Raw genomic sequence first — 25119 nt, 5'->3', positions numbered from 1 at the left:
AAGGTAAAGAAGGAAAACTTGGTTTTTCACCGATTGACCTTTGTCTGACCCCACAAAGGGACGTAACTCGCGGCGAAGTGTTGAGGGATCTTTAGCGTGCCACACCTCAAGTGACACGGGACATCCGTTTTTAAGGTCATAACATTCACACCCGATGACGAGCGTTTGGCGATGGAACTGTCACTACTTGTTTTAACGAATTACATGTAGGTCTGTTGCGGCCGGGATTCTAACCCCAGCCTTCCGCATGCGGGTCGAACGCTCTAACCTCTAGCACACCACGGCGGTGAGTTGACGATGGAGAAGCTGAAATCATCACGTTTGTCATAAAGTTGAGTTGTTAATTTGCCGTTAATCTGTTAATTATATCTAATTTCAATAAATTTCCAAGTACGAAGCCGATGTGGAGGAATCTGTGATATCTTTTATTTCGAGATCACTGGGATATATTGAATCGACATATGAATGAAAATGATTATTGTTAATAGATAAAACGTCGCCGATATCTATCTATCTGTTTTGGATGACTTACATGTATCATTAGATATTAATATTTCCTTTTTGCATTTTTGTTGAAGAAGTAACTGTCTATGATGTCAAAAAGTCTCGTATTTAATTAATCGTAAGGAGTGGTCGCGTAAAGTGTTGAAAAGTGAAACGTTTTGATGTTGTTGATTTGAGAAAAATTTTGTGATTTTAAAGGACTAAGACCATGTTTATCAAAATTCGGCCTAACGTCCAAAGTGAATAATTTTTTGTTAGAAATATTCTCTAACATGTTCTTTTCCTATAATGTACTGGTTTTTATATGTAGAGTTCGTGAAAGAACACTATTTTTAGGTTTACATTACTAGTATAAATCCTATAATTTGCTCTACTTTGTAAGATTGCGTCATACAACGTCGCTATATATTATTAGAAGTGGTAACGTATTGTAAAACATAATTATGCAATGAGCTGTTTAATATATAATAAAATCTTGAAAAAGAAATTTTCTTTCAAAATACGCAATAAGGTTATTTTACTTATAGCCCGAATGGCACACCATATTTTTCAATCCTGCCTTCATTCGGCCATTTTCACACGCCGCGCCGTTAGCCTGTTTGTGCTGTTCGTGGAAGTTGCAGAGGATGTACTCATCGCATTTCAACGTAAGTTTTAGAAATATGAATATACTTCACCTCTACTTGTTAAACTGTATAACCAAATAGGTGTACCAATTGCTCTTAAAAATAATAAACAAGTCGCATGGAACGAATAGTATGGTGCGCCTGTGGTGTGTTGACAAACACATAATATTCACGCATTGGGCTGTTGGAAATCCCACAACAAATCTGTTAACTGTTGTCAACATATATTTATTGTTTATCTATTATAATTATATATTGTTAAGATTTAAAATTGTATGTATATCAGCTGATCAGAAAAATCAGCTGTTTCACGATCATGCCATTTTCAATTCCAAGTGCATGACCTTCTCGGGTCTATTTGAATTTTCTTTCATGATGTTTGACTCACTTCACACTTTGAACTTTCCATGTATCATTGTATGGTCTAAAAAGTATTTGTATAGGTTAAAGAGACATATAATTGTATATAGATGTATATTTCCATAATGGTATATATGTCTCTGGGGTAACATGTAGGCCTGTGGGGGGTTATAGGTTGAATAATTTTCGAATGAGTATTCTACTATGTTTAAACTTAACTTAGTGATTATTTAGTAATCAAATAAAAGTTATATGATGAATCGATACATTTTTTCAATTTACTGTAAACAAAAACTGTTTCTGTGGTTTGGAATCTGTCTGGTATTAGTGCATAATAAATAACTTCATATTAGTCAATAAATATATTCTTGTTGTAGTGATGACATTTGCAAAATCTGTGAGAATAGAAAAAATTGTGTTAGGGTCAACAGAAATTTTTAATTAGGGTAGTCGGGAAAGTGGAAACCAATTAACATATATATATTTTTTGGCCTTACGCAGAAACATGGATTAGAAAAGTCGGAATGATTTTTACATTCAATAATTTTTAAATACTTAAAAGCACCATTAAGCCAGGAAAATCATAAGAACAGTTTGGTTTTATAATTTAAATATGCCTTATTTCAAGATAAATTGTAAACATGTCAAACTTAATTTCAACAATTACACTTACAACTTACATGCCTGCATTGGGATTAGATATAGAATCACTCAGAGAATGTTGAATTTCATGGGTACTACCATGATTTAAGCATATATTTTTTTGTTAGCTTATCTCCTTTATATTATTGAATATTAAATTTTTCCATACATCTACCACAAGAAAGAGCATGAAAGATAAAAATATTTTGTGAATTTGCTGATAATTGTGAAGTAAGATACATGTAATATATCAACATTAGCTACAACAAAAATTATTAGATGGGGAATCAAATTCAAATGAAATGTTTGTGTATATAATTATTTATGCAGAAATGTACATGTAACTAAATTGTCCTCTATTGTTTAGTTGGAGACATGTCAATCTCCCACCGAATACATAAATGTAATTTTTCTGAATTCTGTATCAATGAAAATACATGAGGGCATGAAAGTACAACTTTTATATGAATATTATAATACAGGGGTTCGTGTTTGCCCAACTATCTATTTTGTATTGCTTGTAGGAGTTATGAGATTGATCACTGTTTGTTATCTTCACCTTTCATTTATGATATAGTTTTGATAATGATATAATACTGGAGTAATTTGAATTTCAGGATGATATAATATGTACAGCAAAAATTGATGGCAAGGGTGACATGAATCAGATTGACAAGAATCCATATTCCTACTCATCAATGATAGTGGCATCAGTGACACATGCGGATAAGTGTTGGACATCACTGAAGGAATAGCTTCCTTGTTGTGCCTGCCAATAGCAAGGTACCAGATTATACAGCAGTTATGTGGAAACAGATTCCCACAATAGGGGGACCAGATTGACACCTACATTGTACAGTATCAGGCAGTTATATCAGAACTGGAAAAACTGGATCCAAACAAGACTATATTGCTTGGAAGAAACATGTCGACTCTAAAGTTTAACCCTTATTAACCCATGGCACTTCTATGTCATTTGAAATATACCTGTGGAGGTTTTTAAAGTGGTTTTTTTTTTTTGGGGGGGGGGGGGGGTTATTATTTGGAAGAATTCATATTTGATGATTCAAATGAAAATCTGCAGGTTGAATTATGAATGTCATAATGTACTTTTTGAATGATGAAAAGTGTAGAGTCAAAAGTTATCAAATTGTCAAAAACACTGGTCAGGTCTGAATTCATCATCTTGGACACCTTGCAGTTGGAATTATGATCTCTATGAAGAAATGCTGAAAATCTTGCAAAAGAGGAAATGACAATTTGGGTCCAAGGCACTTGCATATATGCATGAGAAGGTGTTCTATCCAGGCTTGAGGTCAATTACATAGCAATGTAACGCCTTACATTACCTAGAAAATTTCACATTACCATTACTCCTATTTTGAAATATAATGTATTACATTACTTGAGAGTGAATTTACATTACACATTTACATAACATACTGTCAGGTATTAAAGAAATGGCAGAAAAATTATTTCTGTATTATGATTTTTAATTATACATTAACATAAGAACACAAAATATTCAGCAATGTTAGGAAACATATCTATTAAGTTATTCATTGCATTTGATTGTCATCAATGTTTCAAATGCTTCAGTCAATCACTAATAAAATGAATTATTCTAAATCTTCGAAATATCATCAAATATTTGAAGTAGTGTAAATGTAATGAAAAATAATGTACAGTACAGTATGCATTACATTACCATTACTTGTAATGCAAAAATGGTCCATTACACCCCCATTACATTGAAACTGGTTGTCATTTAATTACCATTACCCCAGGCCTGGTTCTGTCGAGAGGTATTGAAATTCTCTGTAGAGACTTTGTCTCAGGAAGTGGCCGAGATTGATTGTGACAATTTTGTTGGATGTGAATTTACTGACACACATGTCTACACTTGCTACACAATATAGCATGTGGTGGTTTCAACAAGAAAGTTCTTACTCTGCAGGAAATGACGAATAGCTAATGGATTCACATTTTTTCTGACTTTTCTTCTGTACATTAGATGCATTGGAAAAACTTTCCTTTCCATTATCTTTTGCTGGTTCATTCTTTGAAATAAAATCAAGTCCGAAAATAAAGTATTTTGGTTTGGTTTTTTTCAATGAATTTTAAAAATGTAATCTGTAATCCTTGCATATTTCCTTGGTGTTCTGTGATTGTTATTTTTATTTGTATTCAGGTATAATTTCATCTTCAGTGTCTTGAAAGAAATTAATTTTTCAATAACGCCAAGAAAAATGTAGTTAACAGTATGAATTAAAAATAAAATAAAATATTGACACGGGTAGGAATTGAACCCGGATCTCCCGATTGAAGGACGGGCTCTCTACCACTAAGCCACGACATCTATGACGTCACACCCTTAAAAATCTTTTATATGTTTACTTGCCCTAGTTAACGTTATACTTTCGACATATCGGCAATAGTTTTAGTTATATCAATGCATGTTCTATAAATTCTTTTCATTTTGATCTTAGTAATTCTGTTGGTGTCGTCTAAATAAAAACGTTCTATAGCATTGAAGGTCCGATTTGTCGGACAGCAGATTCGTTTGTTTACGCATCAAAATTCTATAGCTTTTGATAAAAACACCACATAGGGGTGTATTCTGCATGGAAATGATGTAGACTCCACATAAGTATGTTGTTTTAATTTTTCAAAGCAACATAATTAATAAAATACCCACAACTCTCACAAAAATAAATAATTCCGGATTGCTCTCGATTTAATTCAAAGTTGATATTCATCAACAGCACACCTTTCGATCCAAAAAATCGTTCGTGCAAAATTTATTTGTATTGATAGATTTTGATAGACTACAGTCAGTTTCTGGATCGAAGGTCGTGTTTTATAGGAATTATATGACTAAATTCGAAAAAAGTGGAGATTTCTGCAGAAAACCAGACCGATACCGGTTTTGTCTTGTATAGAATTCCACAAGCTGACGTTTTGGCGGGGAAATCTTGGCACGTCGCGATGGTATAAAGATTATATTATCAAATGATAACAATTTTATTTCAATTAATTCTGCTTTATTTTTTAACACACCACAGGGCCGATATAGCTAAACATGGTCTTAGTCCTTTACTTAACTTCTTCAGAATTTTTTAGAATCCACATTTGATTTACACCACTTATGGCATATGTTGTGGCACAATACGTTTGAAGCTTTCTCCTTCACAGTTTACGATTTTCAAGACATAAAAACCGGCAATTAGAGTCTACAAAACGATACCTGGTCGGGGGATCCGGGTGAGAATAGGTCCTTAGTACCCCTGCTTGTAGTAAGAGGCGACTAAATGGGACGGTCCTACGGATGAGACCGCAAAAACCGAGGTCCCGTGTCACAGCAGATGTGGCACGATAAAGATCCCTCCCTGCTCAAAGGCCGTAAGCGCCGAGCATACGCCTAAATTTTGCAGCCCTTCACTGGCAGTGGTGACGTCTCCATGAGTGAAATATTCTCGAGAGGGACGTTAAACAATATTCAATCAATCCTTCATAACTGTTAATAATTTTGTGTAATAGTTTTTATCCTGCTCCTGAAATATAATTATGATAATGGAAAGAAATAAGCAACAATGATCCGGAGATGTAGCCCACGGACTTGGCGGAGAGGGTCCTGTCCTGTTGAACCTATGAAATTAATTGATATTTGTATTAAGTATATATGTAACCAGTTTCTGATTCTGTGCTATTGATGTTAGTGTGGTGTTGACTTCCAAACAATGAGAATATGTTACATCCGACATAGAAATTCGATACAAGGATAAAACAGTGCGTCACTTCGCTTGATAGAGTGTGTAAATGTTTTGACGAGGTTGCACAAAGATGTCAATAAATGTTTAACTTTGGTTCCTTCTGACGAATCACAGGATAGCGTGGTCATTTATTGAAACCATACAGCCATAATTCGAACGAACCTTGCCATTGTTAGCATGTAGAACTATTAATACATAACTTGGGCGCCTCAAGTCATACTAGGGATTCATAATGCAGACTGTTAAATAGGGATCTTGCTACACTTCGTTTGTTGCGCCGAGGTGTCGATGGTGTCTGCTTATATTACTATATTTCAAAATGAGAAATAATACTCTGTGTAATTTTGGGAAAAAAACCCAACAACCAAAAAAACAAAACAAAACAAACAAAAAACCACCAAACAATATTTATTTGATTTACTTTAGTATAATATACGTGTTGAAAATTTATTTTGTGCGTGTTTATGATTACATAATATTAAATATGGTATGATTATACTATTATTTTTTAACTTCATTGTCACCGACAAACAAGTAAAATCTCCATCTGGACAAACTTCTATAATAAAGTTTGTGTCTTTTTACTTGTTATATGGCTACATGTATAGGTTTAAACTTTTCCCTGTCTTTTTACTTCTATGTTGATTACCTTTTGGTTGATGTACCCTAAATTGGTTTATTGAAGAAAAAAGTTGTCTTATTATATATTAGGCTTAAAATAAGATTTATAAAAGCAGAAAGAGCCTTTTCTGGGTCTGTGATTAAATTTGATTTATAATGTTTATGGTTTCGATTAATTTTACCCTGTGTGTTTGTCCTATTTATTTCACCGACAATTGGTAACTTACACCGAGGCCTGAGGTGTTTGCTATAAAGACGTTTACTTTGCATGAGGAAGCAGATTTATTTATACAACATTGTAATCAAACTTTCTATACAGTGAACCTGTCTAATCTCCCTTACAGTAGAATTCACAGAAATTAATTAAGTACTAATGTAAACCTAGCTGAAAACTCGTTTTATATACATGATTTACAAGTGCTCTGATTAGTGGTGAAAGTATTATACTGCAATATGCATACTTATTTTGACATAGATGTACTACAGTATTCAAAACTTGATGCAAGTAAAGTTTATAAAGAACATTAGCAGTTCAATATCACAATGAAGCCTAGGTAGTATTTGTATTTCATTTATATAATGTTACTTTAAAGTTATAATAAACTTGGATACATCCATAATAATATGTATGAATACATATATGTACAGCTAATGTACATGTATTAGGTACACATACACATAATTGTTCAATCTATAACGCTGACTTACCAAGAGGGAAATCCCAACATTTGCACAGACGTCTTTAATTGTCATTGTTCGAGCTGAAAATGGGCACTTAGCCTCAATTAAGAATTTCAGGGGTTGCTGAAAATGGCCTGTTGCCCTGTGGAATGAGGATGCAGTTAATTCCTCCAATGTTGTTGTGACCTTTGACTGTGCCGACTTTGGATGTTTTATCCAGCTACTGGCGTATTTTACATTGAACAGTTTTAATTGCCTTCTTATATCTGAAAATTTCTAATACATCTACATGTAAAAATTTTATCTTCACAGTTCGAACCCATTTATTACCTACTTTGGGTATAGATAAGAGAAGATAAGTTTATTCCAATTTTGGGCCCAGAGGGCATAACAGCAAGACAGTTTATAAAGAAAGAAATTTCTAAAAAGAAAGAAAGTTTACAACATATAGACTTATAATTATTATAATCATAATAGATATAGATCCAAACATGTATTGACATTATTTTTATCTTTAAATTGTGTACCTGCCTTTGAAAATTTGCTGCCATATAAAGTTCGACACTTATACTGCCCCATTATGGGCATACTGGCATCAGACATCCACAATAATGATGACTGCACAATGCACAACACCTTTATCCTCAGATTCAAGGCATATCTATAAAATAATTTTAAAATATTAAACAATCTTAACCCATCTGTGATGTAACTGATATAGATAGGCAAATTTAATGCGCTTTGTTTATTGAATATGTATACAGCTGTACACTGCAGGTACGTACATGTAGTATCTTTGTTCACCCCCCTTTCCGATCCCCCCCAGTATGTTCGTATAAACACAAAGCAAGTTTTATGCATAATCCATTTTTATTTTCAAGTATTAATATATTTTCAATTAGAATGATTTGAGAATATAAAAACGTATCGTACATCTCTCTAGCTCATATATTACGCTTTTACCAACCTGCACTTTTATCTGCAAGACGTACATGTACCCTCGTCGATGCTTGTACACTGGTGGTTATTACACGTAATTCGTCAAAGACGAAGCGAAGAATCCTCGACGACTCCACTAATGCTTCAATTTCCATGTTTATCTGGTTCTTGAGAAGATTTTTAAAGATTTTTCCTATATACATGTATGTAAAACTTTGATCTCCTATTGTGGCCCCATCCGACCCCATGGGGCCATGATTTTAACAATTTAGAATATGCGCTATATCAGGAAGATCTCATATAAATCTCAGCTTTTCTGGCACAGTGGTTCTTGAGAAGAAGATTTTTCCTATATATTTGTATGTAAAACTTTGATCCCCTATTGTGGCCCCATCCGACCCCTGGGGGCCATGATTTTAACAATTTAGAATCTGCACTATATCAGGAAGCTTTCATATAAATCTCTGCACTATATAAGGAAGCTCTCATATAAATCTCAGCTTTTCTGGTACAGTGGATTTTTAAAGATTTTTCCTATATACATGTATTTGTATGTAAAACTTTGACCCCCTATTGTGGCCCCATCCGACCTCCGGGGGCCAGGATTTTAACAATTTAGAATCTGCACTATATCAGGAAGCTCTCATATAAATCTCAGCTTTTCTGGCACAGTGGTTCTTGAGAAGATTTTTAAAGATTTTCCCTATATATTTGTATGTAAAACTTTGATTCCCTATTGTGGCCCCATCCGACCCCCGGGGGCCATGATTTTAACAATTTAGAATCTGCACTATATCAGGAAGCTTTCATATAAATCTCTGCACTATATAAGGAAGCTCTCATATAAATCTCAGCTTTTCTGGTACAGTGGTTCTTGAGAAGAAGATTTTTAAAGATTTTTCCTATATATTTGTATATAAAACTTTGATCCCCTATTGTGACCCCATCCGACCCCCGGGGGCCAGGATTTTAACAATTTAGAATCTCCACTATATCAGGAAGCTTTCATATAAATCTCAGCTTTTCTGGCACAGTGGTTCTTGAGAAGATTTTTAAAGAGTTTTTCTATATATTTGTATGTAAAACTTTGATCCCCTATTGTGGCCCCATCCGACCCCCGGGGGCCATGATTTTAACAATTTAGAATCTGCACTACCTAATAAAGCTTATCTATAAATTTCATCTTTTCTAGCCCAGTGGTTATTAAGAAGATTTTTTAATGACCCTACCCTATTTTTACCTTTTCTTGATTATCTCCCCTTGGAAGGTGGCCTGGCCCTTTATTTTAACAATTTAGAATTCCCTTTACCTAAGGATGCTTTGTGCCAACTTTGGTTGAAATTGGCCCAGTGGTTTTTGAGAAGAAGTTAAAAATGTTAAAAGTTTACAGACGGACGGACGCCGGAATACGGGTGATCAGAAAAGCTCACTTGAGCTTTTAGCTCATAGCCTAGTCAAATTAAGCAAATAAATGAGGCAACATTTAAGAAATTGCAACACAAATCATTTTAAGTAAATTTTATTCTTGATCATGTATATTTTCATGTCTGAAAACCTGAACTAAAAAATCTTTGCACAAATCATGATTTTGGGGTAAAAAGTATGATTTCGTTTAAAAAATCACAAAAAATCGGAAAATGATCATCATTGAGTCATGATGAGCGAAATAATATTTCTGAACGCTATTATTCATCAATGATAATGTGAATATTAATGTCTAAAGAGATGAAAATAGTATTCCATGTCCAAAGCATCATTTTTGGGCCAAAATTGAAGTTTTGTATGCACAAAAAATCACCAAAAACTGGAAACTCTCAATCATTTACTTAAAGAGAGTCAACTATATTTCTGAACAAACTGGTTTATCATTCTGAAATGTAAATTTTGATATTACAGATCATAAAAAGTTAAATCTTTGCACAAAATATCATTTGGGACAATTAAATATGATTTTGTTGAAATATCACAGAAAATCGTGTGATCGTATGCGGCGTTGATTTTTATTGGATGAAATCGTCTTTCTCAACGATACTACTTTCAATGTGCATCACAACAATTCATTTTGCATACATAGACGAGAGAAATTGTAGCATTTATTGTCGATTTACCATTTACATGTGTTTTAAATGAAATAAGCAAATATATTTGGTATCAAATTCTGAACTAGGAATCTACGTTAACAGTGTCATTTTCTAGATCATCTTCTACCTCATTTTGTTTTATGCCATTACTGCACATGCCTCGGCATTCACCACAAGCCATTGAACAATCCAAACCTGATTTACGACAAGTACATCTTTTCGAATCACAATTTGTTTTACAGTTACATTTAATAATGTTAAGAAAGTGTTCAGGAGCAGGTTTAAGTGTCATTTTCATCGGAATAAACATGTTTTTCTCAATTCTCCATCCCCACTCAGTAGCATCACGCACAGTTTGATCTCCTTGCCAGATCTGACATTGGAAATACGAGCGAAGACTATGGTGACTGGCAGCATCAGGCGTGGGAGGTAAAGTTTGAACCATGACCGGTGTACATCTGTTTTGTACAGCCTTAGACGTAAATTTTCGCCACCGCAGAGTCTGTAATCCTTCGCAGGGAATCCCGCCATACAAGCACGAAATTGCCTCCTCTCCAGCTTTTATCACTGTATCTTTATCAGAATTACTTGCAAAGAAAACATCCGCTTGTTCTCTGAAATATCCACTGGACATACATTTCTTAAGCACCATTCCTTTCCCAATACCATATAATCGAGAGGTTTTGTCACAACCCGAGATGGCGTGAACAAATGGCAAATGTTTGCATGTAGTTGGACCAAGCACCTTTGCGGTTCTGTTTATATTCCATATTCTACAGGTTTTACCACTTGTTTGCTTTGCTGACCGAAAAATAATGTCTTTGTAATGATCACGAAAATGATGGCAAAGAAGAACTAGGATGTCAGTATCCTCTCCTATAACAACTGTTATTCTGCTTTCTGCACAGGCAAGGGCAGTTTTCGCTATGAGAAGATCAGCATCGTCATCAGCTTGAAGTACCTCAATGCCTTCATTTTGCATTTTTGAGGCTAGTAAAGGTTCTTTCTTCATCTTGCATGGCATGGTCTCCGTGAATAAAACATCTGTTGTTTTATGTCCTTTAGATCTCCGCATGTATGTAACATCTTTCATTGTTGGACAATCTGGATATCCATCAAAAACTACAATTGCTTCTGGATAAGTCCTCTTTACATGGTCAATGTAGATTGAATATAATTTTGAAAATGTTGTCCCCACCTCCCATGGAATTCTTTGTAAAAGCGATCCACCATCCAAGACGTACTGGGCATCCTGTTCCATTTGACCGTCAGCCAGACACTTATCGTTTCAAATGACGTCAGCCAACACAGCTTTAGAAGCTTCACGTGGAAAGCCATTGTTGTCAAACATGGAAGGTGGTAAACTCGATAGCTCAAATTTGAACAACTCTGCATTGTCTGTAAAATGTCCATCCCCAGCTATCACTAGACGCTGAAACATGAGCTGTGGGTCTATTTGAACGCATGGAGTATCAGTATCTTCTTTGTTGGCTTTTTTGGAATTGAGAGGTACGACTTGGTGTTTTCGCTTAAAAGAATATTCCGTCACAAGCTTGTTTGACATATCCTGTATTATATCCAGGCCAATTTCTCTAGCTTTGTCAGCATTAACATGCTCATCAGCAGTTACGCCAGTCTCAATGTTGCGGAGGCAAAGATTGTCAAGAGTAAAAGGATCGTGGTCTCTAAGATAGTCTATGATTATATTTATGTCTTTGCAATCCCTCTGAGTTCTAGAATTTGATGTCTCGACATGTTGATCATTTGCTTGGTATTTTGTTTTAGTGAGAATCTGCATGGCCCCATTAACCTTAGAACAAACTGGCATTGAAAGAAGCCACATATTTCTTTGCGCTTCTCCAAGACCACGGCCGCGAGTCAAACCTCCATTGGACTTGATGCTTCGCATTAAGATTTGCTCTATTGCCAGATCAGTAGAAATTCCTGCCCAAAATCGATTGGTCCTTCGAATTATATGATGACCTTTGCAAAACATTTCGTGGATGTCAGGATGGCTTGTTTTCGATGCTTGCATTTGGTTAAGGTAGATATAAGCAGATTTTGCATATAGGTTATGTCCCGTGGCTGCAAAGTATGGGAACATATCTTGAATTGATTCGAGATGGAGCAACCAATTCCCAGTTCGTTCAGCAATCAGGAACTTTCGGAGTACTGATATCATTTCCATGAACGTTATCCATAATGTGGCTGTTCTCGACTTAGATAAGATTGACTTCTTTCTGTTGATTTCATCTTCAAGAAACTGAACGATTCTTTCTTCATTAAGATCATCTACTTCCAAGTTTCCCTGCATCAACACATCATAAGTTGTCATGACAGCTGCTTGTAAGGAACCTTCTGGCCCTTGGAAATTTGACTGGATATTTTCTAAAAGTAACGCAGAGAGTGACATGTCAAGCAGCATATAACCTCTCACTGCTCTAGAAACTGCCTTGCCATTCATCATGTGCATCACGCTATTCGGGGCATACACCAACTCCTTAAAACCTGACCCTGCCATTATATGTCCTATACTTCCTAAAAAACTCATTTCAGTGTGAAATGGCCCGAGACGGATAATCATGTCCTTCAATTCTGTTTCTGAAGTAATCATTATAGATTTCCAATAAAGCGGTTGATCAAATGTTACGATCGGTACTTTTCCATACGTCCTTGCTTCGGCATTGATATACTTCAAGGTACTATACACACATGAAAGGTCACTCGGGTTCATGTCAATAACAGGTAAAAACTGGATTGAAGATTGCCCTCGCCTTTGTTGATTGTTTGCATTGTACCTGCCCAGCTAGGAATTGGAGATTTCAATGGCCAAGCAGCTTTTATGATGAGGTCAACTTTCATAGAGCCTAGCATTGGAGAACGAAGATGTTGAAGTTCCAAAAATTTCATCTTAGACATGGCATTATAGCAGCATGTTTGAAGTAAGTTATATTGACTTTTCCAAGATTGGAAATGTCATCTGAAGACACGTCTCTTCTCAATATTCTACGGTCAAAGAAACCTTTCGGTTTTGGAGTCAAACATGATATCATCCCCTTACCGTGGAACGTGTGTTTGCCATCTAATGTGTCTGTATTGTGGTCAATGTTATCAGCAACGAATTGGAGACAGTCGTTTACACCTAGGATTTGCTTTTCAGATGATCCTTCAACTGCAGCACATGCTTCAAACTTCTGGATTTCGGAATACGAGGAGCAAAACTCAAGACTGTACAAAGAATCTACAAGGAATCGTGATCCATAAAGGCGATGCATTTGGACTCCTAATCCTAGTTGCAGGGGACAAATCAATGCTCGCTGTCGTGTTTCTTGTATAATTGCTTGTCCTATGGACGCAGTTTTTAAGTTGGATGACTTCTCTTTCACTATTGATCTTAAAAAAAAAACCTGTAGACTTTCAGGCACTATTTCTAAATTCTTTTGAAGCTGTGATATTTCTGCAGCAGCTGGATAAATATTTTTATCAAGTTCGAGGGCACAAATGTCATTCCTTATAAGTTCTGCTGCAGTTTTTATTATCTTCATTTTCTCTTCCTCCTCGCTTTCATTATTTAAGCCTTTTAGATACAAACTGTGCAAGATACTTGAAGCCGTTTTGCGAAATGTTACAACATCTTTCCGTCCTTGTTTGTCTGACATAACAATGCGATCACCATAGTGTTCCCTCAACTTCTGTTTCATCCATTTTGTCGTGTAAGCCTTTTCTCCACAAAGTGATTACATTTTGATGACTAAGTCGTTGACAGTTACTTGCTCCTCATAAGAATCATTCAAAAAGCTAATCATGTCATCAAATTCTGATTGCAGTGTTGAGGGTCTACCGCTTTCATTCTGCTCACATGTACTTTTATCTGCAGAGAATTTTTTTGGCATTGCTTTCGAGGTTCTAAAATTGGTACTGCATACATGGGGTAGACTGCATCTGCTGCGTGCAGATCACTGACTGATGCTATTCGACCCTTTACTATCCTTCCCCAGTCATCGTTTCGCTTTTAACAAACTTTCAAAAGTGTGGTTTGAAATTCTAGTGTCCGAACTGGATACCACTTTGTTCTAGATCCTTTTCTAACAACTTGCTTGCCGCAAAACAAACAATCATCACGAAAATCAAATGAATAGTTTGACCTCAGTTTTGATGGTGTCGCTTCACACTCACTAGAAAATAACAAGTGTGCACTCTTTCGTTTAACAGTCTCTTTTTCGATGTAGTGAGCATGGATGAATTCACAGCGACTTTTGCATTGGTTTGGTGAACAGTTCTTTGCCTCGTTCTCGGCTGGCAAGATTAATGTTTTCGCTACCTTTTGTAGTGAGAACAACAGCATCTTTTGGCTTCACGGTTCCACAGCAAATCACACAATTGATCCCGTTGGTAGGCGTTTGGTTACTGAAATTAAATGGAATGAGCAATATAAATTTCATAATCAACTGAGAATAAATGGATTCGATAAAATTATATGACGATAACAATATTATATGCGTGAAATTGTTACAGACCTAAAACAAAGTAATTAAACAATAATTAAATGTAAATTTGAAAATTGCTTGAAAAAGACATATAGGCCTAGTCTATGTACAAAACTCAAATAATCCATTATTTTCAATTAAAATGGATATTACACTCTTTGAAACGGAGTTCCAAGGAAATTTAAATACTAAATAATAAATGAAATGCAATTATTCATATTGTTTTAACCAGTTTTTTTAAAAGATAAAATATTTTTTTTAAAATACGAATTTCTCGCCCGAACTGGTTTCCATCCTTTAAAAATTCGTCTGCAAAGGGATGACGTCATTAGCTTTTTTATCAGAGAAAAATCGCAATAAGCCTATATTATGCATTAATCATCACGAATTTAAGCATTCAATTGATATTATGAAATTATATAATATATACGGGGTGGAAAAGGCAAGTAGATATCACCATTTGCTTGTTTTATTATTCAAATTATCTAATCGTGGAAAGTCATTATATTTAGAGCTTAACTGCAAAACATCAATCAATACAGTAATAAAGTGGAAAATGACTGATAGTAAACTTACCTCATGTTGATTAAAATCCGGAAAATGATGAGAAAAAATATCAGCATATTGAAAAGACGAAAAGATTAGAGTGCAGTATATCCATTATGTATATGACGTCATACTGATTCACCAAAACAAATAGTACGACAGCCCAACAGTACCGTTGTCAAATTCCGGTGTTTTTTTTAAAAATCATCATTATTTTTTTCATATCTGTGCAGTGAGTTGAGATTTCAGGTTTTCATATAATGTTTACTTTGAAAAGCTCTACAATATAAAGTTGAATTTATTTCTGTTGCAATTTCTTCAATGTTTATTTTCAAATTGACTAGGCTATCAGGTGAGCTAAAAACACATAAAAATCATTTAGTGTATATAAACAGTTGTATTATAAAAGTTTTAAATCTTTTCTGTAAAAATCGCATTTTTGTAAATAGTATGATTGTCGATATTTGTGAAAAGTTCTTTCATTGATTGCACATTATTAAAAAGTCTATTTCATATTGGTGTAAATCACTACTGACATTCTAAAGTTAATGAACAGTCACAAGATATGCATTCAGGCTGATTGATTGATTGATTGAATATTGTTTAACGCCCCTCTCGAGAATATTTCCCTCATATGGAGACGTCACGACCACTGCCGGTGAAGGGCTTCAAAATTTCGGCCTATGCTCGGCGCTTGTGGCCTTTGAGCATGGAGGGATCTTTATCGTGCCACACCTGCTGTGACATAGGGCCTCGGTTTTTGCGGTCTCATCCGAAGGACTGCCCCCATTTAGTCGCCTTCTACGACAAGCAAGGGGTACTGAGCTCTTGAGCGAGACGTTAAGCAAAATACAATCAATCAATCATATCATTGTGAAACAAGAGGTACTGTGAGCAAAGCTCACTAAGAATACCCCCCGCTTACCCCAATCTCCCAAAGGGTGTTGGTAATAGGTATCAACTACCTCTTTTCTGAGTGTAAAAAACAAATGACATGACAAACCGAACCATATTGCTACTTCGATGTCCAGTGCGCGTGACCTTTGACCTTTTGACCCCAAAATCGATAGGGAACATCTTCATCCCATGGGTAGTCCATATGTATGATATGGTGACGGTAAGTGGAAAGGATAACGCTTTAGAGCCCGGAAACCATATTGCTACTTCGATGTCCAGTGTGCTTGACCTTTGACCTTTTGACCCCAAAATCGATAGGGAACATCTTCATCCCATGGGTAGTCCATATGTATGATATGGTGACGGTAGGTGGAAAGGATAACGCTTTAGAGCCCGGAAACCATATTGCTACTTCGATGTCCAGTGCGCGTGACCTTTTGACCCCAAAATCAATAGCGAACATCTTCATCCCATGGGTAGTCCATATGTATGATATGGTGACTGTAGGTGGAAAGGATAACGCTTTAGAGCCCGGAAACCATATTGCTACTTCAATGTCCAGTGCGCTTGACCTTTGGACCCCAAACTCGATAGGGAACATCTTCATCCCATGGGTAGTCCATATATATGATATGGTGACGGTAGGTGGAAAGGATAATGCTTTAGAGCCCGGAAATCATTGCGTCTACAGACGGACGGACGGACAGACAGACGGACAACCCGATTCCAGTATCCCCCCCCCCCCAACTTGTTGCGGGGGTATAAAAAGAAATAAATCACAGCTGCATTATGAAAAAGTATATTGAAGCAGTTTTCTTTATGTAAATGGTGTTAAAGGAAAGCTGTGCATACCACTGTCTTGTAGTTTCTTCTAAATGTATATCACGAATTGCCTATGGCAACCAGCTTTGGCATCTCCACCAAAAGAAAAAGCCTTGCAAGTAGTTCTTATTACACATGGAACACATGCCTCTGTACTTTTTACAAACGACTTGTGGAAAGTCTGCTTGTTTCCTTCAAAATGACCTTCTACTTCCGGGGTGGTCTTGTCTGTTATTTCATCAAAATGCACTAATGCATGTAGACCACAGAAAAAGTTATTAAGTCTTCCAATACTCTTCTGTTCTTCATCTGAAAGTCCATTCCAGGCATTCCTTACCTCTGGTAGAATTTCAAGCCTACATTTCTCTAATAATTCATCGAACTTTATATTCTGTGGAGTCCCGTGGGGATCCGGGTTAGAATAGGTCCTCAGTACCCTTTGCTTGTCGTACAAGAGGCGATTAAATGGGGTGGTCTCCTTCGGATAAGACCGTAAAATCCGAGGCCCCGTGTAGCAGCAGGTGTGGCACGATAAAGATCCCCCCTGCTCAAAGGCCATAAGGGGTGTTGCTAAAACACGGAACGGAAAACAGACATTTTTTAATAAAATTAAAAGGCTTATTATGAACAAGGGAAGCAGAAATTACAGAAAGAACAGGAAACCATCCTCAGAATCCACCATTTCATATTAATACCTCATACTAATGCATTATTATGTATTTAAAAACGGTGGATTTTGCGGATGAATGTACTAACGTACAGGTGCTTGCTTAATATTTGGCATATCAAGTTTTTAATAAAAATATTAAGCATGTTGATACCATCCCTTTTCCCAGCTTTGTCACCCTCTCCCAGATTGTGACAGTATGTTGTTTCACTAATGATGAAAAAATAAGATAACTATACTGAACCCCTTTCAAATTATATTAATTTATTCTGGCTGTTACCCTAAGAAAAGATTTGATGAGCCTACCCAATGAATAAAGCCCCCCCTTTGAAAACAACATTGTAAAAGATTAAATAATTTTTTAGAGCAATTTCCCCCAAACATAGCCTTTTTAAATCGAAGGTGCTTTTAATCGAATTAGATATGTTTAAGATTGATTGATTGAATATTGTTTGACATCCCTCTCGAGAATATTTCACTCATATGGAGACGTCACCACTGCCGGTGAAGGGCTGCAAAATTTAGGCTATGCTCGGCGCTTATGGCCATTGAGCAGGGAGGGATATTTATCGTGCCACACCTGCTGTGACACGGGACCTCAGTTTTTGCGGTTTCATCCGAAGGACCGTCCCATTTAGTCGCCTCTTACGACAAGTAAGGGGTACTGAGGACCTATTCTAACCCGGATCCCCACGGGATAGATAAGTTTAAGATAACTGAATTTGAATTAAGTTCTACATCTGGTATGATAGACATTTATGTATCACATCAAATTCCAAAGCGAACGAGTCCGGTGTGGGGGACAACTTTGCCTCATTTGGGATGAATCCATGTGAAAGTTCGTACATTTACCGATATCCTGCGGATTAGTGTTGAAAATGAAGAGATACAGCGGGAAAGAAAGATTAAAACAGAATCAATGTAAACTAGGGTGAAGTTTACGACCCATAACTTAAGAGGAATCAACACATTTATTTCATAATGTCAAAAGGCTAACACAGAATTTATGCTTGAATGGAATTAAAAGTCATCTCATTTTTAATTTAAATGTTAATATAATATGGTGAAGGGCTGCAAAATTTAGGCCTATGCTCCGCGCCTACGGCCTTTGAGCAGGGAGGGATCTTTATTGTGCCACACCTGCTGTGACACGGGATCCCGGTTTTTGTGGTCTCATCCCCATTTAGTCGCCTCTTACATGCACGACAAGCAAGGGGTACTGAGGACCTATTCTAACCTATTCTAACCCGGATCCCCACGGAACGAATCACGATTGCATTCGTATTGTATTGTTTATTGGCTTTAAGCCTTACGGCTCATCAGCATAATACATATTCAATTACAAAGTATAAACAAAAAAGATGTATACAGTATGAAAAGTGGAGTGAATATTAGAGGATGGACATACATGAAGAGAGTTATAAGACAAGTTTACATAAAAGAGAAACCAACAAAAACCAGCAAATACATTAGACCGAGCGTTGTAATCATGTCCTTTGTTTGTTGAAGACTTGAGTTTATACTGGATTTTATCTTGGATAGTTCCGATTCAAAATTTGAGATAGTTGTGCCGATGCTCGCTACTTTAGTTTCAACACTTTCAAGTTTTTCGAGTTTTTTGTACACACCGTTCACTTTGGATTCCAACGTACGGAAAGCGTTGACAAGTTCCTTAGCCCATGGTGGACATGTATCATTTGTTTGCGATTGCACCAGAGAGACATTTTGTTGATTCTGCAATGTTGCGGTTGGTAACGGTGTAGAAGTAATATTTTCTCGATTGTTTGTATCGATAATTGGTGTAGCTGCCAACGTTGAACTTCCATAGAGCACATCGTTCACTTCACTGAGAACACTACTCACAGCCAAGGTACTACTGTCACTATTGTCCGAACTGTTAAGACTTTGACTTTCTTTTTTGCGTTTTTTATCCTGATTCTCACGACGAGATTTCCCCATTTGTATCTATAATCGCTTCAATTATAAAGAGCTAACATACACAAAACGTATTATCGCAAGATAATTTGACCTTACACTTATAAAATCCCCCAAAATCAGGAGCCCCCAAAAACACGTCCACACACCTTGAAATCTAATCATGCCTATCATTATCTAATTTTCAATACGGAGAGAGATCATTTATAAAAGTGTTTGGAGTAAGTAAATATTATGAAAACCAATGACGATCAAATGGAGACAAATCGCACATAGTGTAAGAGAGAAAACTCTAAAGCTCTATTTGAACACATAACAATCAGAATGTCGTACTTTTTGTAAGGTCACACGTCATGACATGCTTTGTTTTTTCCTGTTTCTACCTAATAAAGTTGATCTAATTTCAGTTGTAACACGAACTTTTATTGCTTTAGAACAATAAATAATTTCCCAATGACATAGTGTGCTGTAGGTCCACATAAGAATAGTGCAGTAGGTGATAAATTCATGTTTTCAGATTTGCTTCATTTTGTGCACACAAGTTCGATGTCGAACCAAGAAAAAAAATTTAAGGTCATACTCGATGTTACAGAATTTTTTTTCTTTCTAAAATTATATTTTCATCTCCTCTATATTAAGAGTTGATGCATGATTTCCGAAATGGATTTAAATTCGATAGTGTAGTAATATTTCCATACTTCGCACGTCGGCCTGGTTCGCTCAGTGGTTAGTATCTAGTACTGTGAGGGTACTGGTTCGCTCAGTGGTTAGTATCTAGTACTGTGAGGGTACTGGTTCGCTCAGTGGTTAGTATCTAGTACTGTGAGGGTACTGGGTTCGATATCTGATTGATCCGACGATTTTTCTCACTTTCTTTGCTACAATAACTTTGAAATGTCCACGTATACAAGAATTTATGATACACATTTTTGTAACTGACACTCTCATCATTCACCCTGGCATCACCATCCATCAAAAACAAAACATCATCTACCCACAGTTATGAATTCCTAACAACGAATCAGCTCGGACTTGCATCACACTTCAAAATTCAGTAACCACTTGCAAAGGTTTTCATCCTGTCATTCCTCTCTGTAAATAGGGAGTACACAAATATCCATAACAAATGTGCTTGTCTTGTTCTGATGCCTCCGTTGTGTACATTTTCAGTCTGACCATGCCTTGTTAACAGATAAAAGAAAACATCTTTGGGGTTTTTAGAACAGAATTGGATAACGGGGTATATATTTTGTGTGAACCAGCAAGTGATCCTTTGTCCAGGTTACCGCCTTACCCAGTACAACATGAGAAGTGGGCGGAGTTGTTAAACCACGAAGATAAACCAACAGTGATCAATCTCATATATCCCATAAAGAATACAAAGATTAAGATTAGGAAAACACGGACACCTGGAAACACCAGAGGTTTGGTCAGGTCCCAAGGAGGAGTAAGCATCCCTTGTCGACCGGTCACATCCGCCGTGAGCCCTGTATCTTGATCAGGTACACGGAGTAATCCGTAGTCAAAATCAGTGTTTAAAGAACAATCTAACAATTGGTATGAAACACGTCAGACAGTATTTGACCTAATCACAGGATGTATCGGCAAACTAGATCGCTATAACGACTATAATTTGCGAAATGCTGACTTTAAATGAGACCGTTGAAACCCCTGTATCATAAACTTGTTTGTCAATAGCATGTCTCCTTTTAAAAGATAGTCATACGCAGAACAAGCTCTTGCGTATCGAATCAGCTGAGAGACATAAACATCATATGCAGGTGATGATGGAATATTGCTACATAAATATGGAAAGTTGACGATGGGGAAGCTGAAGTCATCCGTTTGCCATTAAGCTGAGTTGTTTGTATGCCGTTAACATATATGTTCAATAAAATATCTAATACATGTCGATTTCTCTTTAATGGTCTGTGAACTCTTATTGTATTATGTAACAGTGACTATTATTATGCAATACTGTTTGTAGGTATGGGAAATTAGTAGTGATGTGTTCAAAATCAATGTGTACTATATGCTGATTTCCCCATAATAGGTTGTGAACTTTTCCGTTTTTCGTCATTTGTTATATTTGATAAATGACATTTTCATTCTCATTCAGATTGTCTTGTTATACCCGCACTTTCTAAAGAAAGTTTGGGTATATTGTTTTTTATCCCGGTCCGTCCGTCCGTCTGTCCCGGTTGTTGTCACTAAAACTGTGTCCACATTTACAGCGCAATCCAAATGATATTCTAGGAGCTGAATAGCAAAGTCCTGTAGATGTGCAATAAGGTTTCAGAATGTTCATATTGGCTCCAGGGGGCAAATAGGGCCTGAAAAATTACATTTTCTAACATAAAGCTTGTCACTTAAACTCCATCTACATCTGTAGGAGCAGTCACATGATATTCTAGGAGCTGAATAGTAATGTCCTGTAGATGTGCAATAAGGTTTCGGAATTTTCATATTGGCCCCAGGGGGCAAATAAGGGCCGGAAAATGACGTTTTCTATCACAAAGCTTGTCACTTAAACTCCACCTACATCTTTAGGAATAGTCACATGATATTCAGGGAGATGAATAGTAATGTCCTGTAGATGTGCAATAAGGTTTTGGAATTTTCATATTGGCCCTAAGGGGCAAATAGGGGCTGAAAAATGACGTTTTCTATCACAAAGCTTGTCACTTTAACTCCATCTACATCTTTAGGAATAGTCACATGATATTCAGGGAGCTGAATAGTAATGTCCTGTAGATGTGCAATAAGGTTTTGGAATTTTCACATTGGCCCCAGGGGGCAAATAGGGGCCGAAAAATTACGTTTTCTATCATAAAGCTTCATCTACATCTTTAGGAGTAGTCACATGATATTCTAGGATTGTTGACCTTGAAAGTGGGTCAAGGTCAAAGGTCAAGATCACTTTCTCCTCCACAAGGTCTTGGGTGGTTGACCTTTAAAAATGGGTTCAAGGTCAAAAGTCAAGATCACTCTTCAAGATGTGGGTCTCCACAAGCGACGCAACATTGAGTATGTACGTCATTCCAAAGGAAGTCTATCTCCCCTTCCTTCACGGGATTCAGCATGATAGCTGTCTGCACCAAGTACTTGCGAGACACAGATAGACGACTGACACTCTACGCATAACTTGGAAAACAGTCTCCATGGGAAAGCCCTGTCAATGTCTGGGAGGACTGCATAAACCAACCAAGTGCCAATTTACATATCTGCCCAATGTTCAACAGTAGGACACTGGTACTGATCTTTAAGCAATACACAAAACTGACACTCTACACAAACTGATAACAGCCCCCCCCCCCCCTCCCACCAAAGAAAATTAAAACAAATACGCATACATGATACACAGTAAGAGTTAAACATGTACATTTCACCTTCTGTAATATTGTAAACCAATAAATGAATAAAAAAATAATTCAAAAAAAGAAATGATAAATAAAATAAATGAACAAGCCAGACTTGCCTGATCAGGAATGATGCAATATCCTCTGTTCAGACTCTATACTCAGGAAACAATTTCTTTGTGCCTTTGCTCAGCCTCTCAAATCCAAGTGAACTCACTGAAATGACATCCACGTCCACACATGTACACAAATCATCCAACGAGGAAATGCGCAGCTTCCCCTCCTGTCGTCCGTTTACTGCATCCTCAAAAGTGAAAGTAGAAATCCCCGCCAACCAACTTTCTCACATGTCACTGTTTCGGATCCTATAAAAAGCCACTTTATCAATGTACAATGATCACCATCATGCATTCAAACACAGATAAACAACATTGATATCATTCAAACTCCATTATTTCTTCTCTTTATATCATCTAGTATTTAACCCTGGTCACATTACCTTCGTAAATATTTTGCTCACTAAAACGTCATGCTGGGTCAAATGATCATAGTTATATTTTGAGAGGGGAAAAGTGGAATATGACGATGGCTGATCATCAACTTTTATCACATTTGTTTGAGAATGTAATTCACTAAAAATTTAAACTTGTAAAAATTACACACTGAAGTAACTACGACGAGTTGCAGAAAACCTGGATTTTCGAGTTACTGCCGGAATATATCTCTTGTGAAGTATATCTTGTACAGAAGCGGATGTAGGAATTTTTTAAGTGGGGGGGGGGGGGGGGGGGGTGTTCCAGCACTTGATCGTTTAGATACTTTTCACAACGTCTATTCGCTATCTATTTCTGATATCGCAAAGAAATGAGAGAGAGAGAGAGAGAGGTTACTCCCAGTAGGCTGGGGGCGGCCTAGGCCCCCAGAAGCTGTAGGGTAAATGGTGCAACTCCTGCATTCTGAACATTTCCTGGCACTTCCTTTTCACTTTCAAATTGTCTGCTTCTTAAAAAAAAATTTATGTTACATATACAAATGTACTTTTTAAGAATTCTTTTTAAAAGCGATACTTGCATCTGACGAAAATATCGTAAATATATTATCAGTGTGTCGCCCTGCCCCCCCCCCCCCCCTCCTGGATCCGCCCATGTCTTTTGTGTTGTTTCTGGTAGGAACTTTTCATTTGCGATTACAGTCACTTGCCCTTTAAAACCATCCCAATGCGAAGTAATATGAGCCCCGTCGGTTTTATTGACAACGCAATTTCTTTCTTTTGAAAAGGGAAAGAAGTTCGATTTATTGACACCTCCCTCCCCCCCCCCTCTCTCTCTCTCTCTCTCTCTCTCTTAGGCAGTCGAAACGGTATGTAGTGAAAATGTAAGTTTAAACGATGAATTCAGTCATGTTTTGAAGATTTGGTATATCGAGGTTTGGCTTTAAGTACGTTCTTTGTTTTAATAGCGTTAGGCCTAGTTGTTAAATTACTGAGTCAACTTCTTCATCCCCTTTTGGAACTGAGGATGCAATGACGTAGCCAAATCACACTGTGGCTTCTTTGCAAGTTAAACATAGGAATCAGCGATATAAAAAAAAAAGGGGGGGGGGTCCAGGAATCAAAAAAAGAAAGAAAAAATGAATCGATAAAAATAAATATACGTGTGTCACCCAGTGCTAGTTAATATTTTATTCAACTTGTACATAAAAAATAATTGCCTACAAATATTAGCAGTATCATATTTAAAAAAAAACAAAAAAACTACAAAGATGTCCCACAGAAAGGGGAGGGGGTGCCAATCCCCGGATTCCCCTCTGGGTCCGCCATTTGGAAAGAGAGTACATTTAAAGGCAAACACTTACGTGCGGGTATTACTGTCTCATGACAGCATCTAGTTATAAATCATTCAAAACAAAAACAAGCTGCGGTGAGCTGTTTCAGTTAAGAAAACCGGGATAAGACATTAATAAAGTGTGTATCGCTGTGTAGCATTCACTAAATTGTGAGTGTGCCATCCATTTTTAAAATGAATATGTAGTTTTCATTTATTTTTTAGTTTCATAAATTCTGTCTGCGTGGGTTGCTTGTGTACCTTCTCTTTTCCTCAGCATATTTACCCTACTGTTGAAACCTCTTTTGAGTCTGTGTTAGAATAGGTCCTCAGTACCCTTTGCTTATCGTAAGAGG

The 25119-nt window shown here is 36.6% G+C and overlaps 1 long non-coding RNA gene across 1 annotated transcript; it reads left to right on the top strand.

The window, feature by feature from the left end:
- Window positions 1-704: 704 nt before the first annotated feature.
- Window positions 705-4222, top strand: LOC130050006 (uncharacterized). The gene is made up of 2 exons (XR_008798362.1): window positions 705-1151; window positions 2750-4222. It is a non-coding gene; the product is annotated as an uncharacterized LOC130050006 (long non-coding RNA).
- Window positions 4223-25119: the final 20897 nt, after the last annotated feature.

This window comes from Ostrea edulis, chromosome 1 (assembly GCF_947568905.1).
Source record: "Ostrea edulis chromosome 1, xbOstEdul1.1, whole genome shotgun sequence".
NCBI lineage: Eukaryota > Metazoa > Mollusca > Bivalvia > Ostreida > Ostreidae > Ostrea > Ostrea edulis.
This window is presented reverse-complemented; position numbering and strand designations above follow the sequence as displayed.